The sequence below is a fragment of the Narcine bancroftii genome, chromosome 11 (assembly GCF_036971445.1).
Source record: "Narcine bancroftii isolate sNarBan1 chromosome 11, sNarBan1.hap1, whole genome shotgun sequence".
NCBI lineage: Eukaryota > Metazoa > Chordata > Chondrichthyes > Torpediniformes > Narcinidae > Narcine > Narcine bancroftii.
This window is the reverse complement of record NC_091479.1, coordinates 32,347,528-32,371,769: the sequence shown is the minus strand read 5'-3', so window position 1 is coordinate 32,371,769 and position 24,242 is coordinate 32,347,528. Positions and strand designations below refer to the sequence as shown.

The 24,242-nt window shown below is 42.9% G+C and overlaps 2 long non-coding RNA genes across 3 annotated transcripts in view; both read right to left on the bottom strand.

The window, feature by feature from the left end:
* Positions 1-3,712: 3,712 nt before the first annotated feature.
* On the bottom strand, positions 3,713-10,480 carry LOC138745714 (uncharacterized). The gene is made up of 2 exons (XR_011346438.1): positions 8,617-10,480; positions 3,713-4,992 (listed from the first exon to the last, which is right to left on the bottom strand). It is a non-coding gene; the product is annotated as an uncharacterized lncRNA (long non-coding RNA).
* Positions 10,481-16,068: 5,588 nt separating this feature from the next.
* Positions 16,069-24,242, bottom strand: part of LOC138745715 (uncharacterized) — a 29,777-nt gene continuing 21,603 nt past the window's right edge. For both annotated transcript variants that reach the window (XR_011346439.1, XR_011346440.1), the window contains exon 3: positions 16,069-17,290. This is a non-coding gene — a long non-coding RNA (uncharacterized lncRNA). The remainder of the gene's footprint in view (positions 17,291-24,242) is intronic.

Here is a 24,242-nt window from a genome sequence, read left to right as displayed (position 1 = left end):
TTTAGTAGCTCTATCAAAGTAGCCGCTACATATATAAATATTTTGGATGATTATCCCACTTACAAGATACTTTTCATCCATCTCACACCCTGTGGGAAGAAACTATTCCCCAGCCTGGCAGTCCTGATTTTGATGATGGACGTGGTTAAAGATGCTGAGCACTGCATGGAAATGGTCTTTGTACAATTCCTTGAGCCCTATTTGAACAACACTCCCAGTAATGTCATCGTCAGAAGAAAAGGAGACCCCAGTGATCCTCACAACTCTTTGCATCATTCCTGTCTGATGTTTTACAGCTACTAGACCATCCAATGATGCAGCCAGACAGGAGAATCAACTGCGCTCCTGTGAAATTTCAGGATGAGAGCCGTTGGCCTTGACCTCCTCAGTCTCCTTTGGAAGTGTAGGCACTTCCTGACCAATAAGGAAGTGTGATTGTTTTGTGTATTAATACGTGTGCTGTATGGATGGGAATTTTACGTGATTGTATTGTCTATTCTTGCTCTTTAACAATCTTTAGTGGAAGAAGTAGTCATTGTACTTTAGGATGTACAATCATGTACAGATTATCCTTAAATAGCCATTTGGCCCAGATGTCTATTCAGTCCAAGAATACTTTCGATCACAGGCAGATTTTGAACAATAACACCATTCATTCTGCAACAACTGCCGCTTAATTTTGCCAGTTGTTCAATGGCAAGCTATATAGGAAAAACACCATGTCGACTCTTCTACCTTAAAGGAGTAATTATATTCAAATGGGCAGTAGATCAAGAGATGGAGACAGTGAAATCAGACAGAGGTGAGTGGCTGCTTAAATTAGAAACATTCGTGTTCATGCTATAGAGTTTAAGGCTGCCCAGGAGGAATATAATGTGTTTTCTTTAAGATTGTTTACCCTCACCTTGGTGAAGGATGGGGCCAACAGAAATGTTGTTGGAAGGGTTCGAGAATTGATATGGTAGGCCACAGGAGGCTCAAGTTTAGATCCACAGAGCGCATGTGTTCAGCAAAATGGCCACCCAGTCTCTATTTGGACTTGCTGATATCGAGGTCAACTGAGTCAACCAAATGTAGGAGATTAAGTTGGATGGGGTGCATGTGAAACACTGCCTCAACTGGAAGGTCTGATTGTGGCCTTGGATGGAGGTGAGAGGATAGGAAGGGACAAGTTTGGCAATTTCTGCGGTTTCAATGGGAAGTGCATCAGGTGGTGGTGGGTGGAGAGGAAAGTGCCGTCGAGGGAGTCACAGAAAGATGTGCCCCTGTGAAAAGAGGATCTGAGTGGAGCAGGTTAGAGGATGGTGCTGAAGTTGGAAGTGTTCAAGGTTAACGTGTCAGATGTGGCAGCTGATGGGTGGTAAGTGAGAAACCTGAGGGATTCTGTCCTTGTTCGGCTGGAGAGGAGGTGGGGTAAGGGCAGAAAGAGAATTGGAGATACGGGTGCAGACTTTATCAAAGACAGTATGGAGAAAACTGCATTTATTGAAGAAATAAGACATTTTGGGTGTCCTGGAGTAGAAGACCTCATCTTGGGACTGTTACAGGCCCAGAGGACCCCAAATCCTAGCAGCAATAGGAAATCACCAAGACAAAGGGATACTTTAACAAATGTTGTTTTTAATTGTCCAGGCCTTCCAGCATTTGAAATCCTTCTGAGGTCCCCCTTATCCTTCTGTACTCCAACTAGTACAGTCGAAGAGTCGACAATTGTTCCTCATACACTAACCCTTTCATTCCTGATATCATTCCAGTAAATCATCTCTGGCCTTCTCCAACACCAGCACATCTTTTCTCAAATGCGGCACCCAAAACTCTAATTCTGATTGAATGGAAAGGCACTTCTCCAACGACACAAACACAACAGTTAAATTATATTATGTTTTGTTGATATTTACAAAAAATTATTGAAGAGTCAATTAATAATTTTCAAAAGATGCTGGGTCCCTTTTTTGGACTATTATCATAACCTGAAGTTGCTGTGTTACGAGACCAGAGGATCCCAAAACACAGCAGCAATAGATATTCACCAAGACAAATGGTGACTAAAACAAAAGCTGATATTAATTATCTTTAAACATGAACACAATTTACACTTTAACTTATCACTATTTTAATACTTTAACTTAATTTACTTAACTTACCCCCCTTCTAATTCTAAGTGCACATGTGTGTAATGTGTGTGTAAGTTCAGAAAAGTTCTTTGGTTCACAGTCCAATCTCACTTCTCATTCCTCCAAGTCCACTTGTTGCAGTCCATTCATATACTGTGCACATAATTGAACATATATAAAGTTCACCAGGCTTTGGTGCTCGAAAGGTAAATGATTACCACTCAGGAAGGTTCTTGTTGGTTTTCGGAGAGAGGTGTGTTGTTCAGGGAAGTATTACGGTGTTTTTAACTCAACGTACTGTCAGAAATAAAACTTCTCACACATGAGTCTCTTTAAAACTGATGACACGACAAGCTTTATTTACAAGTCTGCAGAGTTGGACTCAACTGGCTTCTCACCAGTTAAGCCCCGATACATACAGTGCATTGATTTTTATACCCTTATTGTTTGCCCTTCCCCTTCTTATTAATACTGTTTTAATTGGTTAGTATTGCAAAAGCATTCTAAGTATAACTGCATTTTTAATTATCACGTTCGTTACGTACGCTGCGAACTCTACATACACTAAATTCTGTTTCTCACCCTTCTTATCAATCTTTTGTCTCCTGCATGTCTCTCACTATGACCATGAAAAGATATGTGTAAAAAAAAAAACATATCCAGCTGAACCTTTTGTCCTTGGCTGCTAGTAAGCTCCCTGTCCGTTCTGGCTTCCCTTTTTATGATTAATCATCACATTTTAACTTAAGCCATTTTAACCTAAATTCTCTATATATAACAATCCACCCCTTTCTCTCTTTAAAATGTGTGTATTATATATATATGAATGGGGATTTTAACTCGGGGAAGAGAAACGTTTCATGATAAATTAATCTCGTGTTGAAGTAAAATTCTAACGGGGTCTCCCGATCCCCCTGGTTGCATAGCCTGTTGGACCATGGAAATCACCAGGCTGCGTAGACAGGGAATAATACAGGGCAAAACAAGTAGGAGGAATAAAATACCTCCGATGACCCACAATAAGGTAAGCCACCAGGTTCCTCCAAACCATTTGTCTATCTAATTTAATTTTGCAAAAGGATGCCAGGTTTGAACCGGTACATGGGACAAAGTACGAATATTATCAGCGATTTTTCGAATGGCTTGGCCATTATCATCAATCTGTAAGCAGCAGTTAGTCAAATTAAGCTTTCCACATACACCTCCTTCTGTGGCTAGGAGATAGTCTAGGGCCAGACGGTTCTGATATATATAGCAGAGCGCATTTGACCTTGTTGGGATGCAAGTAATTGCAGGGCTAGAGCTGTTTGATTTGTAACAATTTCAAGGACTGCTTTCAAGCGAATAATGCGATTTAACATATAAATAGGAGTACGATAACCCCAGGATCCATCTTGAGCCCATGTAGCGGGACCATAATATTGAATTATGCGTTCTGGAGGCCAATCATCTCCCCATTGTCCCAAATGTACCGTGCTAGAGCGGGGCTGACGGTGTAATGTATCAAAAATCTTCACTCCTAATTTATGACCGTGATCGTGGGGTAGGAGGAAAAATTCTGGGCGGATTATTCCTAGGAAACAAGTTCCACTCCACTGTAAGGGGAGACGAGTATAAGCTTTATTACCACATACCCAGAATAATCCATTTGGGGATACTCCATATCCCCGTTCCCAAACTCTTTTAAGAGTGGGGTTTGATTGGTATGGTCCTGTGATGGTGGAACTGGTACAATTCCAAAGCTGAATATTGCTATTAGACAGGGGTAGGCAATTAGTTTTAAAAACAGTGGATAAGAACCAAGTCAGGGGTTTAGGAAACCAAGTGAAATTACCAGGCGAAATGCGAATCCATACAGCCTTGCAGGGACTTTTTCCTACTGGGTATTTGCCGGTTCGTGAGAGACAATAAAAACCAGAGGGGACGTTAGAGAGAGACCAAGTTTCTCTTGATCTCGTTCGGTTAGTTGTCCAAATTCGGGAAATCATGGTTAATGAATTGAGGGACTCCCCACACCAAGGCTATTGTTCTGACATCCGTGGACCCCCGCAGACCCAACAATTGGTTACATTAAAAGTTCCTGCAATTCTAGTTGCAAGATCAACAAAAAGGTTATCTCCCCCAACTGCGTGACCGAAACTTTCATGGTTATTTGGATGGACTCGAATTAAGTCCGGCTGTCTTAAAGGGGCAGGCACTTTTGAGTGTAGAGTGGAATTTCTTATTGGAACAGTACGCTGGTGTATGCAAAACCAGAGTCCATCAGGGCATGGTGGGCCTGAGTCACCCTTCCAACCGTTAAGAGGGAAAGGAGTGGTATTAGGAATCTGTATATAATGACCCATATTATTTCCTTCTTTTTCCACACAAGGGGTATATGGATGTTGGGTGGTATTTTCTGCCCAGCATTTCTCAGGAACTGAGGTATGGGAAATAAAATTACCCTCCTTTCTTCCCCAAGTGCGGTCCTGAAACAGGACCACTGTGTCTCTGCATTTCTTACATTTCACACCTGATAAAGACATAGGCAAACTAAGAAAAATCAAAGAACATAACAATAACATTGTGAATCAAGTCTTTCTGCGAAATCGCAAGGTAAGAGGTTTTTCTCCAGGAACACAAGTCCAATCTGAGTTAGTATCAGGGTCCTGAGGCGCCTCTACAGGTCCCTTAAATCTGGATGCGTGTGTCCACCCCTTCTCTCTTGTTCGTGCTGCAGCCTCTGTAGTTAAGAGAACTTGGTATGGACCTTCCCACTGGGGCTGGAGTTTTTCAGTTTTCCAGGTCTTGATGAGAATCCAGTCTCCTGGTTCCACTTTGTGTAAAAAAAAAAAGTCTAGAGGCGGTGTTTGTGCCAATAGTCCTCTCTTTCGTAAATCTGTAAGAGAGCGTGACAGTGCCTGTAAATAGTTCCTAACAAATATATCCCCTTCCCCCAAGGTGAGACACCCCTCAACTGTACTCCAGAAGGGAAGCCCAAACATCATTTCATAAGGGGACAACCCTACATCTTTTCGTGGGGCAGTACGAATTCTCAATAAAGCCAGGGGCAGACACTTTATCCAAGGCATTTTAGTTTCCACCATTAATTTTGTCAATTGCATTTTTAGGGTTCCATTCATACGTTCAACCCTCCCTGAGCTTTGTGGATGCCAAGGGGTATGCAATTTCCAAGAGACCTGTAATGCATTACAAATCAATTGCTGGATTTTTGAACAAAAATGTGGACCCCTGTCTGAGTCTATAGAATCCATTATACCATATCTGGGGATTATCTGCTCTAGGAGGAGGCGAGCTACTGTAGAGGCTGTAGCATTTACTGTTGGGAAGGCTTCCACCCATCGGGTAAAGTGATCTATTACCACCAACAGATACTTCCATCTTTGGACTTGAGGTAATTCTGTGAAGTCGATCTGGATACTTTGAAAAGGGCGTATGGCTAATGGTTGACCTCCCATGGTCCCTGTCCTCATTGTCTTCTTATTAATTTTTGTGCATAGGTGACAGTTCTGCACCTCCTGTTGGGCCAAGGTGTAGATTCCCTTACACACATATTCTCGAAGCACTGTGTCACATAAGGCTTGGGTATCCCAGTGGCTCTGATGATGCAGGTGTTTTAAAATATTGCAAGTTATTTCTTTATTTAGAACCATTCTTCCATCTGGTGTCTTCCATGTTCCATCAGGCAGCTGGTTGCGCCCAGCTGAGCCATGTCCTTTTCTTCCTTAGCAGTGAAAATGGGAGCCTTCTTTATGTCTTGTCTTATTGGGATTAAGGTCAGCAAACGGACTTCTTGTTGCATGGCTGCCCTTTTGGCTTCTTCATCAGCCAGTCTGTTTCCAATTGCTGTCGGGGTATCTCCCCTCTGATGGCTTGGTATGTAGACCACTGCTATTTCCTGGGGTAATGTCAAGGCTTCTAAAGTCAGAGTAATCATCTGTTCGTGTGCCAATTCCTTTCCTCTTGATATAATTAGACCACGCTCCTTCCAGATCTTACCAAAGGTATGCACTACCCCGTATGCGTATTTGGAATCAGTGTAAATCGTTCCAGTTTTCTCTGCCAGTATTCTGAGGGCTCTCTGCAAGGCATATAGTTCACAGGACTGTGCTGACCAGCTTCCGGGTAGTCTCGTGGATTCTACTACTTTCCAAGTATTTCCTTCTATTATAGCATACCCACTTCTTCTCATTCCGTCAACACATCTGGCGGAGCCGTCAATGTAGAATTCATATCCTTCTCCCAGAGGAGTATCGCAAAGGTCTTCTCGGGTCTTGGTCTGAAGATCCGTCAACTCGACACAGTCGTGCTCCACCTCTCTCTCTGTTTCACTGCCGTATAAAAACTGAGCTGGGTTGCAGCTATTAATCTTTGCAAACTGTAGATCTTCTCCGACCATTAAAATGGTTTCATACTTAAATATGCGAGAATCAGTCAGCCATCGATGGGCAGTTTGTGTTAATAAAACACTCACAGAATGGGAGGTGTACACAGTCATCTTTCCTCCAAAAGGTTCAGTCCCGATTGGCACAGTTATTACACTACTTCGTTCCGCTCCTGTGTCCACCATAAACACCACCTCTTCTCCCTTGGGACCAATTTTTAGTTTTACCAGGGGTTCCCTCTTATACTTGGTCCCCAACATTTGGAACCCCTGACCCCCCCTAATCTTCTTCCATAAGTTCGAGGGCACACAATTCCCTCTTGTATCGGGGGCATTCCCTCTTAAAGTGTCCTTCCTCATTGCAGTAATAGCACTTAACGAACCTCCGGGGTCTTCCCTCTCTTGGATATCTTGGATTGTTTAGAGGAAGGTTTTGTTTTCTTTCCCCTCTGGATTCGGCATTCATCTGTCGGATAGTCTGTACCATAACCTTTGTCGCCCTCTTTTGATCTTCTTCTTCTCTCTGCACATATACTTTTTGCGCCTTTTTTAATAGGTCGCTTAGGGGTTTTTCGCTCCAGTCCTCCTCCTTTTCTAGTTTCTTTCTAATGTCCTGCCATGATTTGGAAACAAATTCAATTTGAATAAGCTGTTCACCCATTGGTGTACTAGGGTCCACGCCCGCATACTGTTGGACATTCTTTCTCACCCTCTCCAAGAAATCAGTAGGGGACTCGTCTTTCCCCTGGTGGTTCCCAAATGCCTTGGTGAAATTGTGACCCTTTGGCACAGCCTCCCGTATCCCTTTAATTGTCCACTCTCTATATTGTCTCATACTTGCCAATCCCTCGGGTGTTCGTTTGTCCCACCTGGGTTCATTTAAGGGATATTTTTGTTCATGGGGTCTGGGGTCCCCAGGTTGTTCATATTCCCACATGAGGAGGGCAGCCCGTCGAATCATCTGCCTCTCCTGGGGTGAGAATAATGTTCCCATTATTGCCTGCATCTCTTCCCACGTATATGTGTTTGGTCCCAGGAATTGGTCGAGCTGTTCGGCCAGTCCTATAGGATCTTCCAATAACTTTTTCATTTCTTTCTTAAATCCCCGCACCTCTGTACTAGTTAGGGGAACATTCACATATCCCGTTCCCCCTCCCGGTCCTCCCATAGGAACTTCCCTCAGGGGATTTAGACTTACTTAAAACTTTGATGGTCCTGGACCAGTCTGGGATCTTGTCCAGGGTCGGTTTACCGGTGGAAGTTTAGGGTCCGACTCCCTTAATTCATTCTTTTTTTCCCGGCCCCTTTCGGGGCAATCAGATTCATCACCTTTCCCCTCCGGTAATGAGCTTTCCTCGGGCGCAGTAGGCACCGGGGGAATATAAGGAGGGGGAAGGTTGTCCAGAGGTTCCCACTTCTTTTCTCCCGCTACCCTCAATTTAAAACATTTTGTTAAGGATCCTGGCCAGGGAACCCAACAAAATGCATACGCTGACTCTTCTTGATTCACCTTTGGTCTCAAATTTACATATATGTTTAATGCTTGTCTAACCCAATCCTCATCAGATCCAAATTTCGGCCACCAGACCGAGGAACCTTTAATAGGTTGTTTCGACCAAAGGAGACAATATTGAACCATCTTTTTCTTGTTTTTGTCTCGATATCTTTTACTATCCCAATTTTCAAACATTCTCCCCAAAGAGCTGTCAAGGGGAACTCCCAGGAATTGTCCTGAATTTTCAGACGGACCCTTAGATTTTGATCCTCCCATTTTCCCACCTAGATCCGTTTATCGTTGCTGAGGACCCTCTCGTTCTGGACCCTACTCCCTTCTTCTCAGACGCCTCGTCGGAGGTACTGTCCCTCCTTCGGTTACCGCTGAGGTTTCCCTGGGGTCGACCCCTCTCTTCTCGGCACTTCGTCGGAGGTGCTGTCCCTCCTTCGGTTACCGCCGAGGTTTCCCTGGGGTCTATCCTAGAGTCCCACGACAGGGTCCTCACGCCACGACAAAAGCTCTATACCTGATCTATTACGTTAGGTTTTTTTTTTATCCAAACAGGTGTATCCCGTTACACCTGTTACCCAATCCCCACACCACAATCGTAAGTCGTCACTTACCGGTGTCTTCCCGGGGATTGAACCGTCACCCTTCTCCTCTCCGTCTTGTCGTGTCACCTTGTCCGGATACCACTCGCTCAAGCCGCCCGAAGCGACGAGCAAGGGACTAGGAGCCGCTGAACTCAGCGGGGTGCACCACCTCCGATGTCCCTCTTCTCGCCCCCCCTCACGGCCAGAGTGTAGATCCCGGACAAGCCCCCATTTGTCAGAAATAAAACTTCTCACACATGAGTCTCTTTAAAACTGATGACACGACAAGCTTTATTTACAAGTCTGCAGAGTTGGACTCAACTGGCTTCTCACCAGTTAAGCCCCGATACATACAGTGCATTGATTTTTATACCCTTGTTGTTTGCCCTTCCCCTTCTTATTAATACTGTTTTAATTGGTTAGTATTGCAAAAGCATTCTAAGTACAACTGCATTTTTAATTATCACGTTCGTTACGTACACTGCGAACTCTACATACACTAAATTCTGTTTCTCACCCTTCTTATCAATCTTTTGTCTCCTGCATGTCTCTCACTATGACCATGAAAAGATATGTTTAAAAAAACATATCCAGCTGAACCTTTTGTCCTTGGCTGCTAGTAAGCTCCCTGTCCGTTCTGGCTTCCCTTTTTATGATTAATCATCACATTTTAACTTAAGCCATTTTAACCTAAATTCTCTATCTCTAACAATGTGGTTTATGGTGTGAAAAATAAAAATTTTTAAAAAAAAACAATCTTAAATGGTATAATGTCATATATAGGATCATGTGAGTTGATTGGGAATAATTCAATTTTATGAAAATGTAGTTTCAGAGGAAAGTTTAGTGGTGATAACAGAGGCCAGATGTTATTTTCCACAGAGTGTGGTGGGTGCCTGGAATGCATTGCCAAGGGTGGTGATGGAGGCTGGAACAAGAGGGACATTCAAAAGACAACATGGAATGTCCAGGGAAGTTCTAATTTATTCATCACAATCCCATCTGAAATCACCATTATTGATGGATTGCGATGAAGGCCTTTGGTCATCCTGATGAGTTCTAGAACATTCCATTCTGTTATAAACAGGGTGAATGCGATGTTGGGATTCATTCCCAGAGGGACAGCAGGCAAGAGCAGGGGTGTGATGTTGAGACTCCATCAAGCTCAGGTAAGGCCTCTCTTGGAGTATTGGGGACAGTTTTGATGCCTTATTTGAGAAACAAAGTGCTGGCTTCGGAGAGGGTTGAGAGAAGATTTACTGGAATGAGACCAGGATTGAAAGGGTTAACATATGAGGAATGGTTTTCAGCTGGAGTACAGAGGATGAGGGGAAACATATCGAGGCAGTTCAAATGCTAAAGGCCTGGCCATAGTAAATGGGGAAAGGATGTTTCCCATGGCCTGGATTTTAGGACGAGGGTATAATTTCTGGAGAAAAGATGCCAATTTAAAAGAGAGAATCAGAAAAATTTCTTTAGCCAGAGGTTCATGATCTGTGGAGCTTGATCCCACAGGCGGCTGTGGAAGCGAGGTCTTTGGGAGTATTTAAGGCAGAGATTGCTATGCTTTGTATTAGTCTGGGAATCTTGGTTTACAGGGAAGAAGCCAGGGAATTTGTTAAATATTCGACCAGCAGCAATAGAAATTCACAAAGGCAAGGGTATCTTCACAACATTCATTTATTTATTAATAATCTCTTACTTCACTTGAAACTTAAATCTAACTTATCCACATGATGTGCAAATGTGTGTGCATGTGCGCATGGGGCAAAACCCAAACTATTAAATTATAAGCTTAATTCTGAAGAGTTGATTTTAATGTTCAGTCTCAGAAATTTTTGTGTTGAAAATAGTCTTTACTGCTGTTCAAAAGCAATTATGGAGGAAGCGTGAGCCATCAGACCTCAAAACTCACAAATTTCTTGTCAAGTTGTTTCCAAAGAATTGTTTCTTCATATGACTGATTTTCCACTCTTGCATGGAAATTTCAGGACGTTTTTCTTCCCCAATGATTTAAAAAACCCAAGCAAGGGTTACACGAAGTCCCATGAAGAAACAGACGCAATAGAACTACCCTTGTATCATTGTGCCTCCTGTGAGGTTCAAAAATCCCAACAGAACCACAAAGAACAAGACATGGCTTTAATTCGAGTCACACCAGCGGGAATAAGTAGTATTAATGTCAGGTGGACACTGTCACCTGGCTAATACAAGGATCTCATTGGAATTTTACCATGGGGAGGTACAATATTTAAGGCATATTCTTGAAATCAAATTTGATGGACATCCCTTTAAACTTGTTTGAGGTACATTGTTTCATGTCTCAGCTTTTCACATTTCTGGATGCACTTTCTTAAGAAATGGAAATGATAGACGTCAAACAAGACTTCACATGAACAAGTCAACTCGAATAGATGTCATTTCTCATGTACAAATGAGTTGCTGTCTGAGATGCTGGATTCCAATCACTTTAACATCCACGTTTTGTATGCCTTGGGCTTTGAAGACTTCCTCACTGTGCTGTAGGTTTGGAACGGGCCACGATTTGAACTGAACAGGAGTCTGGCAGAGGCTGCGGGAGCATCGGAGACAAATCCACGGTCACCCAATGACTGTGAAGGGACTCTCTTTGACCTCTCTTTGCCTGACTGTAAGGGGAGCCAGTCAATGTTCAGGCTCACAGTGAATCTTTGTCTGCTTTATTGTCAGACTGAGGGCAATGATTTCAGATTCAGATTTATAGTCAAGGTACATGAATGATCGCACATACAACCCTGAGATTTGTTATCTTGTGGGCCAGGCCAAATGACCACTTCTTGGAATTGCAAGAAAAAACTGGACACTGCGGAAACAAATAAAGAAATGGAAACAAACTGTGCAAAAAAGAGAAGTGGGAAAAATCAATAAAGTGGCAAAGTAAAGTCCTTAAATGAAGCCCTGATTGTGTTTGTTGTTGAAGAGTCTGATGGTGGAGGGAGAGCGGCTGTTCCTGAACCTAGTGGTGTGAGTCTTGTGGCCCCTACACCCTATCCAGCGAGAACAGAACATGTGCTGTGTGGTGTGGATCCTTGATGATAGCTGCTGTAATATTGTTGATGATGTGTAATATTACATTTATGTTTGATGACATGACAATAAATCGTATCTAAACTAATCTAATCTGAAAGCAAGTATTTACCACTCAGCTTTGGGGAGTGTGGGGCTGAACTGCCTTCTTGAAGTGCAGTCATCTTTCTGGTGAAGCTGCTTTTAGGCAGGAGGGTGGGAGAGGGGGGTCTTCCAGGATTAAGATCCAGGGATGATGAAGGACCAACAATATATTTCCAAGCAGGAATGGTGCAGGACTTGGAAGCTGTGGGAAAACTAACAGCCTGGTGCTGCAAGTGTGCGGGATGCATGGCATGAGGAATGTTTGCTGGCTCTCGGCCTGGACTCGTTAGAATTTAGGAGAATGTGTGGGGGGGAGGTCATCATTGAAACATTTTGAATGTTGACAGGCATGGTCAGAGTGGATGTAGAACAGTTGTTTCCTATGATGGAAGAGTTGAAGAGAAGGAACAACTTCAGGATTGAAGGAATTCCACTTAGAGCAGAAATGTGGAGGAATTTCTGTAGCCAGAGGGTGGTGAATCTGTGGAATTTGTTGCCACAGGCAGTTATGGAGCCAGGTCATCGGCAGAGATTCTTGATTAGTCAGAGCATCAAGGGGAGAAGGCCAGGTAGTAGGGCTGAATAGCCTATTACTGCTCCATAGTCTTGTGTTCACCTGGACAGGAGTGATGTTTTCTTATTTTAGTTATCTAAACCTTGGTGAGACACCAGGATTGCTTTGATCTCCTTACCATCACATTTTAAAATTGGAGCCAGTTTGAGGTGTGTGGTTTGCAGCAGGTGTTCATCCCACTTTTCTTTGTTCTTTTGACTGATTATGTTCCCTATTTCTTGCCAATCCAGCTGAAAGTTGTTAACCATGAGGACCGAGCAATTGTGGCCTCTCGGTGATATAGAGGGGCAACTGATTCGATTGATCCTTGTACTTAACGTGTACATTGCACTTGGCAAGAACTTGTATTTCCTCCCCCATAACTGTTTTTAAGATGGAGCATCTGTGTGTGGTAGCTGGCCCTCCTTCATTGTTCTGGGCCTGAGGGAAACCGCTCCTCCTGTATTGAGTTCCATCCATATCAGTTTGCTGTTCATGTGGACGTGGATGTAAAAATTTGGCTCTTTGTGGCCCATGGATGGGGATTACTTGGATCACATGTTCACTTTGGTTTGGTTCCACTTCTGATTCATTGGTATCCGGATTTCAATGTCTGGCTTTTCCCGTCTCTTGGTCAAAATGTACTTTTCAGGAGGCTGGCTGGTAATCTTTCCTCAGTTTAATCAATGGCCATCTTGCTTTGATGTGCCCCTTCACATTGCATTTGTGGCATTTGGCTTTTTGAAGTAGCAAATATTGGGACTTTGATTCGTCTTCCCACAGCAAAAACATTTTTGACGGGCAGGTTCCTGGCGGGAAGAATCTTGGCACCAAGATTTATTGATAGCCAAGTCTCTCGGACAGACATCTGCATTGCTTCCCACTGTCTCGGCGGCAGTAGCAATGTCTAACGCCAGTTCAGGTGTCAGATTTTGTGCTGCAATTTGTTTTCCTCGGGTCGTTTGTTCAGCTAAACCCATTATGAATTGATCTCTTGATGTCTTTGATCTGCCCAACTGCATTGTATCTAGACAGTTTACATGAAATTGGGGACAGACTCTCTGTGTTGTTGTTTACATCGGTAAAATTTATGACTTTCTGTCATCGCTGGAGGTGGGGTGTTAAGGTGCTGAGCGATCACTTGACAGATTTCAGCAGATGTTTTCGTTGAAGGCATGTGTGAGCTAGTCAGCGATCTTAAGAGCTCAGGTGCCTCCTCCCATTAGGGTTAAAAACAATGCCCGTTTTTAGTGGATGGAGGATTTTCAGTCATATCATGTACAATACAATGATCGTCAAAACCTTCTACAGATGCTTCCCACGTGTCTTCATCTTCATTGGATTAGTCTAAGGGAGCTGCAGGAACTGCTGCCGTCATCTCACTGTCTTCTGGAGTAGAAATGATAAATGTGTCATGGTTGAGTGAGTTCTTGAATCCTTGTCGCCACTGTTATGTTCGAGCCCCCCATTGTAAATAATGACAGCCACATCGTCAATGCCGACTAACTCAATGCTTTATTCATTACATACTACAGAAATGACTACCAAATATTCAGTATAAATCATTTCATACACGTAATGGTGTCATATCCAACAGAGAGGTGAGCATTGATGATGTCTGTGGGAAAGGAGAAAGGGAAAGGGGAGAGAGACAGATCTTGGGGAAGGTGATGGGGGAGAATTGAAGTGGGGAGCTTAATGACAGCCAGAGAAGTCAATATTAATGTTATTCAGTTTCAGCAAAATTTGTGACACATATTCTTGTCAATCTCTGATTCCGAGCATGAGATTCAGCTCCCTTCCCAGCACAAGACATGTCGGACAGGCCTTGATCCTGCTGACACAGTGGTGGAGATAAGTGGGGGTGTAGGAGCAGATTTGTTCAAAAGTGGCGTGTATTTTTGAACTGAAAGTCCACGACATCATCAAGACATTCTACAAGTGGGTGAAGAGCAAGAGGATAAGACGTGAAAGAATAGGACTTATCAAGTGTAACAATGAGAAAGTGAGGAAATAGCAGAGGGGTTGATGAAGACTTGACGATGGAAAAGGATCTTGGTTATTGAAGTGATGACCTGCAGCAAACTGAAAAGCTTGAGCCTGGAGATAAAAGAGAGAGGATGTGGTGGAGCTTTTGGAAAGCATCAAGTTGGAGAAGTGGCTGGGACCAGATGAGATGGATCCCAGGCGACTGGAGGAGGTGAGGGAGGAGATCGCTGAACCTCTGGCAACGATCTTCGAATCATCGATGGGACGGGAGAGGTTCCGGAGGATGTTGATTCTTTATTCAGGAAAGTGAGTAGAGGTAGCCCAGGAAATGATCGAGCAGTGGTTGGTCAATTGATGGAGAAGATGATGAGAGGCAGGATTTATGAACATTTGGAGAGGTCGACTATGATGAAGAAGAGTCAAGGTGACTTTGTCCAGGGCAGCTTGAGCCTTACGAGCCTGATTGAATTTCTTTGAGGCTGGGACTGAACCCATTGATGAAGGAAGAGCAGGAGATGTTGGGTGTATGAATTTCTGCAAGGCATTTGATAAGGTTCCCTATGCAAGCGTTATTGAGAAGGTATGGAGGCAAAGCAACCAAAGGGGCATTGCATTGTGGATGCAGAATGAGCTTGACCACAGATGGGAGAGAGTGGTTGTGGACGGGTCCTATTCTGCATGGAGGTAGGTGCCCAGTGGTGTTCCTCAGGGATCTGTTCTGGGAACCATTGAGATTTGGATCAATGACCTGGATGAGGAAGTGGAGGGATGGGTTAGTCAGTTTGCAGATGACACAGTGATTGGGGGTGTTGTGGATAGTGTGGAGGCCTGTCAGAGGTTACAGCAGGACATTGTTTGGAAGCAAAACCCCGGCTGAGTAGTGGCAGTTGGAATTCAATCCAAAGAAATGCGAACTGGTTCATTTTGGTAGGTCAGATATGATGGCAGAATTTAGTTTTAATGGTAAGACTCTTGGCAGTGTGGAGGATCACAGGGATCTTGTGGTTTGAGTCCATAGGGGGCTCCAAAAAGCTGTTCAGGTTGATTTTGTGATTAACAAGGCATACTGTCTATTGGACCATTAATCGTAGAATTGCATTTAGGAGACGAGAGGGTTAAGAGATGATTTACTGGAATGATACCAGGATTCAAAGGGTTAGCATTTGAGGAATCGTTTTAAGCTTTTCGGCTGTTCTTGATAGAGTACAGAGGATGAGGGGAAATTTATCGAGGCAGTTCAAATGCTGGAAGGCCGAGCCAGAGTAGATGTGGCAAGGATGTTTCCCATGACAGTGGATTGTAGGATAAGAGGGCATAATGTCAGGATAAAAGGGTGTCAATTTAAAACAGAGATGCAAAATATTTCTTTAGTCCGGGGCTCACGAGTCTGTGAAGCTTGTTGCTAAAGGCGATTGTGGAAGTGAGGTCATTGGGAGTAATTAAGGCAGAGATTGAGATGTATAGGATTAGTCAGGGAATCATGGTTTATAGGAAGAAAGCCAGGGAATGTGTTAAATACGAGACCAGCAGCAATAGAAATTCACAAAGAAAACAATATCTTCCAAACAATCGTTTTTTTATTTATAGTTTATCATTTGTTCCTTAACTCTAAACATAAATGCAACTTAACCCCACAGTGCGTGCGTGCGTGCGTGCGTGCGTGCGTGCGTGCGTGCGTGCGTGCGTGCGTGCGTGCGTGCGTGCGTGCGTGCGTGCGTGCGTGCGTGCGTGCGTGCGTGCGTGCGTGCGTGCGTGCGTGCGTGCGTGCGTGCGTGCGTGCGTGCGTGCGTGCGTGCGTGCGTGCGTGCGTGCGTGCGTGCGTGCGTGCGTGCGTGCGTGCGTGCGTGCGTGCGTGCGTGCGTGCGTGCGTGCGCGCGCGCGCGGAGGGGGTGCCCATTATAGTTTAAGCTAAATTCTGAAGAGATGATTTCAAAGAGATGATTTTGTTCCATATTTTTTTTTTCTCTCACTCTTCTCTGAACTTTTTAGTGAAGAAGTCTTACATATGTTTTCTGATTCAGAATCAGAATTTATTGTCAAGAACAAGTAATGAATTTCAGTGATTTGGGGTAGCAGAATAGTGCAAACATTCATGTTATAACCATCTTTTAACATTGCTTTAAAAAATGAAGTTAACAGTGGAAAAAAACAAGGCAGTGTCTTTGGCTCATTGATTATTCAAGAATTTAGTGGCATCGGAGAAGAAGCTGTCCTCGTGGCATGCGCTGCTTGTCCTTAGGCTCAAGTACCTTTCTCCTAAGGGTAGCAGAGTGAAGACATTATGGTCTGGGTGGTGGGGGTCTTTGCTGAAACAGGATTAATATAACGCCTCACGTAGATGTTGTCGATGAAGTGAATTCTGCCACCGATGATGTGGCAGGGTGAACTTCCTGAGAGTTGGCACCTCTATACCAGGCAGTGATGAAACCAGCCAGAATGCTCTCCAAAGTTCACCTGTGGAGGTTAACTGGTGTCTTGGATGAAATACCAAAGCACCTAATACACCTCAGAAAGTATAGCCACTGGCGAGCCTTCTTTCTGAATAGATTCTTGATCATCTCCACGGCTGAATCCTCCATGAAGATCGAATCGTGGTCTGCAGACTTCACCCTGATATCCATAATTATCTCCTCTGTTTTGGTGTCATTGAGGGAAAGGATGTCGTTGTTACACAGTAGCCGAGCTGATCTATGTCCCTCCTGTACACTTTGTCATTCCATTTGTTATTTGGCCGAGATTTGTCCTGTCATCGGGAAACACGCAGAAAGCAATGGAAATGTGCCTCGCCACATGGTCACGTGTTAACAATAATGAGAGCGATGTGGGCAAAGCACAAATTCTTAGAGTGGGCCTGTGCTGAGAAACTGTGGGGAGGAGACATAGTTTCCGATTCATACTGGCTGTTGTCTTTGGTTGAGAGAGTTAAGTATCCAATTGCAGAGTGAGGTACAGGGGGGTGAGAGATTTTACTTCTTGACCAGCTCTGAGTTGATAGCAGTTTTGAAGGACAAGCTGTAGTCAATGAAGAGCACACTTTAGTTCTCAGGGTCAATCTGATATTTACAATAGACAATAGGAGCTGGAGTGGGCCCTTCGGCCCGTCGAGCCAGCACCACCATTTTACAAATCCTGGCTGATCACTACCATCAATACCCCTTTCCAGCCTTATCCCCATAACCCTTAACTCCTTTGCCCTATGATTTCCCTTTTTGGATCAACAGAGACGACCTAAATGAATTGAATTATGAATTAACCACATGTCGTCTCTTTTGCCTCCCTTGTTGCTCGACGTTCAATATTAATGAATTGGAAAGATGCTGTTGCCCCTAAAAACACTCAATTACTCCGTGATATGGTGGCAGGCCTAACTTTGAATTAATCAGATGTTCTTCCACAGATTCACATTTAAACATTCTATGTCCATGGGCACCTTTAATTCAACATTTTGGTAACAATTAATCACTTGGGCCTTGCTTTATATGTTTGTTTTCTTTAATGGTAGTGAAATTTTATGTACTCACAAAAGAACTTCAGAAGGGAAGGTGAAGGAATTTGGAGTATCGTATACTCTTTAAATCATGTTCTATTAGACATATGTTATAATTGTTTAAATGTTTATCAGTTTATTTCTGTTTGTTATGATATAATGGTTAGAAATGATCAATTATTTTTATAATTTGTATTTTATCTGAATCTTCCTTTTTATGTATTACCATTGATTAATGGCTTCTGTTTGTTTCCTGTTTCTTAAAGGCCACTGGAAATATTTTAAAAGAGAGCCTCATGCCTTTGAAGCAATGGGCCTCCTGCCGGGTACCGGATATGAAATGGGCCACCAGCCGGATGTGGAAAGGGCCTCCTGCCAGATGCCGGATGTGGCTTAGTCCTCCTGCCGGATGTGGAATGGGCCTCCATCCGGATGCCGGATGTGAAATGGGCCTCCTGCCGGATGTGGAATGGGACTCCTGCCGGATGCTGGATGTGGAATAGTCCTCCTGCCGGATGTGGAAAGAGCCTCAATCCGGATGCCGGATGTGCAGTGTGCCTCCTGCTGGGAAGGTAATTGTTTACATATTTTTTGGTCTCATGCACCTATTTCCACTTTTTGTGAAGATACCTTTCATATCTTGTCAGGTTCAGAATCAGGATTTATTGTCAAGAACATGTCCTAATATTTGGTGATTTGGGGCAGCAGGATGGAGCAAACATTCATCTTATAACCATCGTTCAGAACTAGACTTAAAAATAAAGTTAACAGTGCACAAAAAAGCAAGGCTGTGTCTTTGGCTCATTGATTTTACAGGATCTGGTGGCATCAGTGAAGAAACTGACATTGTGGCATTGACCTCTATTCCTCAGGCTCCAGTACCTTATCCAATGATAGTAGAGTGAGGAAGTTATGTCTGGATGGTGGAGGTTTTCCATGATAGAGACTTTTATTTTAAGACAGCATGTCATGACTGGAGTGAATTCTAGTGCCTGTGATGTTACAGGGAGAGCTAAAAACCCTCTCGAAATTATGATTTTCCTGAGATATGGCACCTCCAAGCCAGGCAGTGATGCAACCTACCAGAATGATCTGCATAGTACACCTGTGGAGGTTAAGGTGTGTCTTCATTGCGATAATGAATCTCCACAGGCACATCACACAATAGAGCCAATGGTGAGGCTTTTTTGTGAAAGCATCACCATGGACGCTCCATGACAGATCTTCAGAGTTTTAATGCTTAGGAATTTGACGTTCGTGAACATCTGCACTCCTGAGACCTCCATGAAGACTGGGTCGTGTTCTTTTGACTTCCTGCAGAATCCAAAATCTTGTCCTTTGTTTTGTTGACATTGAGTGAAAAGTTTGATTTGTTAGCATCCAACCAGCTGATCTATGTCCTTCCTTCTTCGCTTCATCATTGCCATTTATTGTTTGCTGACAATTGTGGTGTCATCCGCCAACATGTCGATAGCAATGGAATTATGGCTCACCACACACAGTCATGGGTTTACAGAGAGTAGAGCAGGGGGCTAAGCACACATCCTTGGACTGCGCCTGTGTTGATGATCAGTGGGGAAGAGACCTTGTTTCCAATTCGTCCTGACTGTAGTCTTCCAATGAGAATGTCAAAGATCCAATTGCAGAGTGAGGTACAGAGGGATAGAGTTAGTTGCTTTTTGACCAGCACTGAGGGAACAATGGTATTGAAGGATGTCCTGAAGTGGATAACTAATCTAATATTGCTCCTTTTGGATCAACAGAGACAACCTAAATGAATTGAACTATGAATTAACCACATGTCATCTCTTTTGCCTCCCTTGTTGATCGACGTTCAATATTGATGAGTTGGAAAGATGCTGTTGGCCCTAAAAACACTCAATTACGCTGTAATATGGTGGCAGGCCTTACTTTGAATTAATCAGATGTTCTTCCACAGATTCACATTTAAACATTCTGTGTCCATGGGCACCTTTAATTCAACATTTTTGTAACATTTAATCACTGGGACCTTGCTTTATATGTTTGTTTTCTTTAATGGTAGTGAAATTTTATGTCCTCACAAAAGAACTTCAGAAGGGAAGGTGAAGGAATTTGGAGTATCGTATACTCTTTAAATCATGTTCTATTAGACATATGTTATAATTGTTTAAATGTTTATCACTTTATTTCTGTTTGTTATGATATAATGGTTAGACATGATCAATTATTTTTATAATTTGTATTTTATCTGAATCTTCCTTTTTATGTATTACCATTGATTAATGGCTTCTGTTTGTTTCCTGTTTCTTAAAGGCCACTGAAAATATTTTAAAAGAGAGCCTCATGCCTTTGAAGCAATGGGCCTCCTGCCGGGTACCGGATATGAAAGGGGCCACCAGCCGGATGTGGAATGGGCCTCCTGCCAGATGCCGGATGTGGTATAGTCCTCCTGCCGGATGTGGAATGGGCCTCCACCCGGATGCCGGATGTGAAATGGGCCTCCTGCCGGATGTGGAATGGGACTCCTGCCGGATGCTGGATGTGGAATAGTCCTCCTGCCGGATGTGGAAAGAGCCTCAATCTGGATGCCGGATGTGCAGTGTGCCTCCTGCTGGGAAGGTAATTGTTTACATATTTTTTGGTCTCATGCACCTATTCCCACTTTTTGTGAAGATACCTTTCATATCTTGTCAGGTTCAGAATCAGGATTTATTGTCAAGAACATGTCCTAATATTTGGTGATTTGGGGCAGCAGGATGGAGCAAACATTCATCTTATAACCATCGTTCAGAACTACTCTTCAAAATAAAGTTAACAGTGCACAAAAAAGCAAGTCTCTGTCTTTGGCTCATTGATTATACAGGATCTGGTGGCATCAGGGAAGGAACTGACATTGTGGCATTGACCTCTATTCCTCAGGCTCCAGTACCTTATCCAATGATAGTAGAGTGAGGAAGTTATGGTCTGGATGGTGGAGGTTTTCCATGATAGAGACTTTTATTTTAAGACAGCATGTCATGTATAGATTCTGACTGGAGTGAATTCTAGTGCCTGTGATGTTACAGGGAGAGATAAAAACCCTCTCGAAATTATGATTTTCCTGAGATATGGCACCTCCAAGCCAGGCAGTGATGCAACCTACCAGAATGATCTGCATAGTACACCTGTGGAGGTTAAGGAGTGTCTTCATTGCGATAATGAATCTCCTCAGGCACCTCACACAATAGAGCCAATGGTGAGGCTTTTTTGTGAAAGCATCACCATGGAGGCTCCATGACATCATCAGAGATTTAATGCTTAGGAATTTGACGTTCGTGAACATCTGCACTCCTGAGACCTCCATGAAGACTGGGTCGTGTTCTTTTGACTTCCTGCAGAATCCAAAATCTTGTCCTTTGTTTTTTTGACATTGAGTGAAAAGTTTGATTTGTTAGCATTCAAACAGCTGATCTATGTCCTTCCTTCCTCGCTTCATCATTGCCATTTATTGTTTGCTGACAATTGTAGTGTCATCCGCCAACATGTTGATAGCAATGGAATTATGGCTCACCACACTCAGTCATGGGTGTACAGAGAGTAGAGCAGGGGGCTAAGTACACATCCTTGGACTGCGCCTGTGTTGATGATCAGTGGGGAAGAGACCTTGTTTCCAATTCGTCCTGACTGTAGTCTTCCAATGAGAATGTCAAAGATCCAATTGCAGAGTGAGGTACAGAGGGATAGAGTTAGTTGCTTTTTGACCAGCACTGAGGGAACAATGGTATTGAAGGATGTCCTGAAGTGGATAACTAATCTAATATTGCTCCTTTTGGATCAACAGAGACAACCTAAATGAATTGAACTATGAATTAACCACATGTCATCTCTTTTGCCTCCCTTGTTGATCGACATTCAATATTGATGAGTTGGAAAGATGCTGTTGCCCCTAAAAACACTCAATTCCTCTGTGATATGGTGGCAGGCCTAACTTTGAATTAATCAGATGTTCTTCCACAGATTCACATTTAAACATTCTGTGTCCATGGGCACCTTTAATTCAACATTTTTGTAACATTTAATCATTTGGACCTTGCTTTATATGTTTGTTTTCTTTAATGGTAGAGAAATTTTATGTACTCACAAAAGAACTTCAGAAGGGAAGGTGAAGGAATTTGGAGTATCGTATACTCTTTAAATCATGTTCAATTAGACATATGTTATAATTGTTTAAATGTTTATCACTTTATTTCTGTTTGTTATGATATAATGGTTAGACATGATCAATTATTTTTATAATTTGTATTTTATCTGAATCTTCCTTTTTATGTATTACCATTGATTAATGGCTTCTGTTTGTTTCCTGTTTCTTAAAGGCCACTGAAAATATTTTAAAAGAGAGCCTCATGCCTTTGAAGCAATGGGCCTCCTGCCGGGTACTGGATATGAAAGGGGCCACCAGCCGGATGTGGAATAGGCCTCCTGCCAGATGCCAGATGTGGTAAAGTCCTCCTGCCGGATGTGGAATGGGCCTCCATCCGGATGCCGGATGTGAAATGGGCCTCCTGCCGGATGTGGAATGGGACTCCTGCCGGATGCTGGATGTGGAATAGTCCTCCTGCCGGATGTGGAAAGAGCCTCAATCTGGATGCCGGATGTGCAGTGTGCCTCCTGCTGGGAAGGTAATTGTTTACATATTTTTTGGTCTCATGCACCTATTTCCACTTTTTGTGAAGATACCTTTCATATCTTGTCAGGTTCAGAATCAGGATTTATTGTCAAGAACATGTCCTAATATTTGGTGATTTGGGGCAGCAGGATGGAGCAAACATTCATCTTATAACCATCGTTCAGAACTAGACTTAAAAATAAAGTTAACAGTGCACAAAAAAGCAAGGCTGAGTCTTTGGCTCATTGATTATACAGGATTTGGTGACATCAGGGAAGAAACTGACATTGTGGCATTGACCTCTATTCCTCAGGCTCCAGTACCTTATCCAATGATAGTAGAGTGAGGAAGTTATGGTCTGGATGGTGGAGGTTTTCCATGATAGAGACTTTTATTTTAAGACAGCATGTCATGTATAGATTCTGACTGGAGTGAATTCTAGTGCCTGTGATGTTACAGGGAGAGATAAAAACCCTCTCGAAATTATGATTTTCCTGAGATATGGCACCTCCAGACCAGGCAGTGATGCAACCTACCAGAATGATCTGCATAGTACACCTGTGGAGGTTAAGGAGTGTCTTCATTGCGATAATGAATCTCCTCAGGCACATCACACAGTATAGCCAATGGTGAGGTTTTTTTGTGAAAGCATCACGATGGAGGTTCCATGACAGATCCTCAGAGTTTTAATGCTTAGGAATTTGACATTCGCGAACATCTGCACTCCTGAGACCTCCATGAAGACTGGGTCGTGTTCTTTTGACTTCCTGCAGAATCCAAAATCTTATCCATTGTTTTGTTGACATTCAGTGAAAAGTTTGATTTGTTAGCATTCAATCAGCTGATCTATGTCCTTCCTTCTTCGCTTCATCATTGCCATTTATTGTTTGCTGACAATTGTAGTGTCATCCGCCAACATGTTGATAGCAATGGAAATATGGCTCACCATACACAGTCATGGGTTTACAGAGAGTAGAGCAGGGGGCTAAGTACACATCCTTGGACTGCGCCTGTGTTGATGATCAGTGGGGAAGAGACCTTGTTTCCAATTCGTCCTGACTGTAGTCTTCCAATGAGAATGTCAAAGATCCAATTGCAGAGTGAGGTACAGAGGGATAGAGTTAGTTGCTTTTTGACCAGCACTGAGGGAACAATGGTATTGAAGGATGTCCTGAAGTGGATAACTAATCTAATATTGCTCCTTTTGGATCAACAGAGACAACCTAAATGAATTGAACTATGAATTAACCACATGTCATCTCTTTTGCCTCCCTTGTTGATCGACATTCAATATTGATGAGTTGGAAAGATGCTGTTGCCCCTAAAAACACTCAATTCCTCTGTGATATGGTGGCAGGCCTAACTTTGAATTAATCAGATGTTCTTCCACAGATTCACATTTAAACATTCTGTGTCCATGGGCACCTTTAATTCAACATTTTTGTAACATTTAATCATTTGGACCTTGCTTTATATGTTTGTTTTCTTTAATGGTAGAGAAATTTTATGTACTCACAAAAGAACTTCAGAAGGGAAGGTGAAGGAATTTGGAGTATCGTATACTCTTTAAATCATGTTCTATTAGACATATGTTATAATTGTTTAAATGTTTATCACTTTATTTCTGTTTGTTATGATAAAATGGTTAGACATGATCAATTATTTTTATAATTTGTATTTTATCTGAATCTTCCTTTTTATGTATTACCATTGATTAATGGCTTCTGTTTGTTTCCTGTTTCTTAAAGGCCACTGAAAATATTTTAAAAGAGAGCCTAATGCCTTTGAAGCAATGGGCCTCCTGCCGGGTACCGGATATGAAAGGGGCCACCAGCCGGATGTGGAATGGG